Genomic DNA, 5,272 nt, shown 5'->3' on the forward strand with positions numbered 1-5,272 from the left:
ATATGAAAGATTTAAGTTTGGGGGAGCTGTGTTTATGAAGGGCTATGGATATCAAGCATCAAGTCAAGAGTATAACACTTTCATTCAAAAAATTTCAAAAATATGCATACTTTGGCTATGGAATGTTTATGCTCAATTTTTTTTAGTTTATTAGAACTTTGAGTCTTTTAATTTGTCATTTTTTGTTGTTTGGGGACAAACATCAATTCAAGTTTGGGGGTGTGATATGTGTTAATTTATTAACCTTATTACATTATTTTCTTAACCATTTTCCTTTGTTTTATTTGCCCATTAATGTCTTAATTGAGGCTTTTTATGTCTTTTTCATATATTAGTAGTTATATAGTATATATAATGTTAATTCCCTGTTTTTACATGATTTTGATGATTTTTGGGCCCAGTCCTACGGCAGTCCTACAGGACCAGGAGTGGCAAGGTCCTATAGTACCTGTCCGAGAGCTGAAATTATGTTTGGGCCGTAAGGAAATGGGCTGATCCACAGAGGAGGCATGGTCAACGACCTTGGGCCCGGTCAAAGCCCAATTTTGAAGAAGCTTTTGTCTTATTAGTTGGCACCCACTATGTGATCTTCCTTAGCCTATATAAACAAGCCTTAAGCCTTGTTTTAAAGAGACTTTTTCATAATTTCCACCATTTAATCCTTATGATCTTTGTGTTAGTYATTCTCAAGAATATTGCTTTCGGTTCCAAGCTTTCGGTTTTCTTTGTTTGACTTTTCAAGAACCAACTTTTGTAGTTGTGATTTCATTCTCAAGTTTTAATTTAAGTACTCGTATTTAAATCTTCATCTCATTTCTGTTCCAAGTTACGTTACGGTTTTTTTATCTTTTACGAATTACGAATTAGTCGATCGTTGTTGCTTTACATCGGATCTCATCCTTTGTGGCTCACGACTAATTTACGTAGTATAAGTAATCTGTTTTTACGAGTTTGCAAGTAATCTTTCGGTCTTTGTAACGAAACTGGTTTTGCAAGTTTCGTTACTTGACTTGCAAGTTTTCTTCAAAAGTCAACCCCAATTTCCAAGGTTTTCATATGTCATTTCCTCATCCCATCAAAGTACTACTTGTCATACATCAAGTACTTTCTTTTATCATTATTAGATTAATATTAATTAATATTATTTAGTTATTAATAATTTTACATTTCAGTATTTATATATTTCAGTCTTTATATTTCAGTCCTTTATATTTCAGTCATTTACATTTCAGTCCTTTACATTTTTGTCTTTACTTTACTGTAATTTACAGTTCTGTCTTTATTTTACTGCAATTTACATTTCTATCATTTAATTTCCAGTACTTTAAATTCCAGTATTTCCATTTCTTGTAATTTACTTTCTACAATTTACTTTTCCGTCTCAGTTATTTATTTTACAATCCTTACATCCTTCGAAAGAAGAAACCGAGCGATGATGGGCTAACACCTTAGCTTGAGGTGTAACAGGAAATTAAGACCAAAACCGATGTGAAAGTACAGAGGTGTCTTATTAGCATTATAGTCTACTATTTATTTCAGGTGCTTAATATTTCATTTGATGGTTACATTAAAATTAATTGACAACTAATTTTGTTTATAAAAATGTATTGACTTTCAAAACCTGAGGTAATAGGAGAAGACTATAAATAGCTTTAGTGTCTGACAAACGCTATACTCCTACGGTGTAGGATGGTAACATTGTGTTGTGCTAGGATTCACGATGTCTAACATAAATGATATTGTATCGATAGCACGTTGACCGGTGTGTGCTCTTGGGAGGCCGTCTGACCCGATAGTTGATACTGTCATATTAATATAAAATCATTTATTGATTTTAGATAATTATGACAGGAATGCTATGTAACCTTTTTACTGAATCATTTGTTTAATGTAATAATCAACTGTTGCACCATGTGCTTCTTCTTAAGACTGATATTTTCTTAGTTGTTAATCAAACCTCCCTATTTAAGATAAATCAAATCCCTCGATTCACCATCTGAAACTAGTTTTTATAAACTGGACTTTTGAAATAATTTTACAAGCTATCTCTGTGGGAACGATATCTGGTATTTTACCATTATTACTTGTTACGAGACGACAGTTGTTCGAGGTGTATACTTGCGCCGAGTTCTATTTTTGTGTTGAAATCTAAGGTTGAATAAACCAACGAGCATGTTGCTTCTGCCATTGATAATCCCCAAGATCGTTCAGAGCGATCTCCCATTCATGCACCACCCCCTTCGATACTTGATCTACCGAAGGGGACACACGCCTACTTCTCTTACTCAGCCTCTGAAGCCGAAGAAGAAGAAGAAGATGCAGCAACATCAGGAGATAGCTCCTCATTAGAGGGCTATCGAGGACTCGATGGAAGTCCTTCATTGCCCACATTCTAACAAGGCAATGAAGGCGCCTCTGGAGCTGAGGCACAACCTGCAGCATCTGTTGCTACAGGGGTTATCCCCATTGCTGATCTTGTCACAAAGGCTGAGTTCCAGGCTTTTATCGACTCGACTCAGCGATCCTTGGATGACCTAAAACTCATCTTACAAAGGATTGTCGACACTCCCCCATCCATCGATCTCACATCCCTTCGACAATCCCTTGCCACCCTTGAAGCCCAAGCCAAGGACAAGACCACCCGCATCCACATGCTCCAACAACTCGTGGAACAACAACACCACGCTTCATCCACCCTCTCAACCATTCGAAACGAAACCATCATCAACACCCTCACCACCCTCACGGCCCAGGCAACTGCGACCGATGAGGTTATAGCTTCCATCACCACCTACCTAAACACCATCACCAATACGATCCCCACTCTCCCAGCCACCATATTCTCCCAAATCCCTCAACCAACCCCACCCCCAACCACATCCATCGATGAAACCATCGCCTCTCTCTCCATCCAAATAGCCACCATACAAACCACCCTTACCTCACTACCAGCCACCATATTAGCCCAAATACCTCACCCAACCCCTTCTTCACCCCCCTGTGCAGCTCCATCCTTTAATGAAGCCTTTACCTCTTTCACTGTAGAGGTGAGGAATATATTAGCCTCCCTCCCCATCCCACCACCAGCATTCACCTCAACCTCCACACCTCCTCCAGCATCCACATCCACCTCCACCACCGAGTACGCCACCAAAGTTGATCTAAGGGCTCTGTCAAAGGCACTTATCTCATCTTTCAATGAGATAAGTACAAAGTTCGTCCATCGAGCCACACAACTAGCCAAGGCTCTCTCCCAGAGCCTTGCAGAACAACAGGTTCGCGCCCACTCTCTCCTTCACTCGATGGAGGAGAGTCTGGCCCTAAGGGCGTACCTTGCGTCCTTCAGGGAAGGAAAGAAGATGAAGAGGAGCAGAGCATCGTGCTCATCAAGCCGCCCGCAGAAGAGGCCAAGGCATGAGGATCTAGACCAAGATGATCATGGTCTTGGTCCTCATGAGGAGGAGAACCCGACTACTATTGCTCAACAAATGGAGTCCGCTGTACCACCACCACCACAAAACCAACCACCATCCACCCAAGGAACCCAAGCTAGAGAACCAGAGGCTCAACCCTCTGAAGATGTACACAATGTACATGTTCCCTTAGCCACCACCCAAGAACCCATGGAGCTAAGTTCTTCATCTGACGAAAACCCCTCTACCCCACAAACAGAAACCAACCTACCCTTCACTCCATTACCAACTCCCAACCTACCCTTCACTCCATCACCAACCCCTCGCACCACAGAACCTTCCATCACCTTACCCATACAACCAGAACCTATAATCACCCAACCTACCTCACCCCTACAACCTCAAACCCAAACAGAACCCCATGAACCAGAAACCACCCACTTAGAGACCAATGAACCAGAACTACCCCAAAATGAGCCAACCCAACAAGAAACCATTCCATCACCAACCCATACATAACCCTTAGCCCAAACACAACCCACAACCCAACCATCACAGGTGCAGGAGGACGTTCCCTCTTCATCGAGGCACCCCCCTTAGGGCGTGGTCGATGAAATTATTGCAAACATGAAGTCGCTAAGGAGACGTCCAGAGATGCCACTAAGGGAGCCAATTATGATGGAGAATATCCATCAATACTTGTACCACGATCGCGATGAAGGTTTGGCTCTCAATCCTCCAATGCTATCACCAGAATTGATGAACCTCCTGCACCATAGGTTTATGAGACAGATGACCAATGCACCACAGACCGTCTTCTCAAACGAAGGAATTAGGACGGTCATGGACATCAAGATAAGGACCTTCGCTAACAGAGCCATCAAATATATCAAGTACACTATGGAGCGAGCCCATGGTCATGCCAGCGTCTTCAATGACAATGACTTGATCAATCTCAATCCATATGACTTGATTCATCTTTATACACATACCAATCAGTGACAGGATCAATAAATAAGATTTGGGATGGCAAACAGAGCAATCGTTCAAGCGATGGAAACCTTGGTGAAGCACAGAGCCAAGAGTGATTTTCAAATTGCTCTTCAACTTGGCATCGACAGACTATCCTACACTCCACCCAATGAAGACTTCCCAGGCCTGTAGGAGAAGAGATCTGCCTCTGTACTAACTCAACCAGAACTGGGACTGGTATTCAAGAATGAGTTTGGAGCAAATAAATTCTTTAGACTGACTGAAGCCTTCAAGTACTCAACAACAACAACACTTGAATGGTTTCAGAAGGTCATCAGAGAAAGATTAAATAGACCTCATGTGCCGATGGGAGAGGGACAAAGACTTATTCATGAGATCTCAATGGTCATTCAATTCAGAGGATTGTTAATGCGCTTCTGGGAGATATCACAAGGAAGACCATGAATGAAGTTTTTATTTGAATTGTAATTTTTTTGTTCCATCGATGTAAGAATTCATCACTTAGTCCAACGAAAAATTTGGCAAATGATGTTTTTCTTTAGATTAGCCTATGTTCTTCATTTATACTCTGAATGTTCTTAGACTAGCTTATGTTTGTTCTTTCATTATGTTGGACCTATAAATTCAGCTTTGATATTGATCTGTTACTCTGAATAAACTCTAAGACGATTAAAGTGCAGCGGAAACAATTATAAGAACAAAAAAGAGTAATTAAACCAAGAACACACAGTTAAGATGATGAAGAAGATGAACACAGGAGAATAGCTTCAAAGGTTTTTTAATTCATTCAATTGAAAATTGACGATTACAATACGGAAGCACACTGAATACAAAGGCCTTAGCCGCTATTTATACTAGTTCCTAAC

Source organism: Cynara cardunculus, unplaced genomic scaffold, assembly GCF_001531365.2.
Source record: "Cynara cardunculus var. scolymus isolate 2C unplaced genomic scaffold, CcrdV1 Un_Scaffold_2807, whole genome shotgun sequence".
Taxonomy (NCBI): domain Eukaryota; kingdom Viridiplantae; phylum Streptophyta; class Magnoliopsida; order Asterales; family Asteraceae; genus Cynara; species Cynara cardunculus.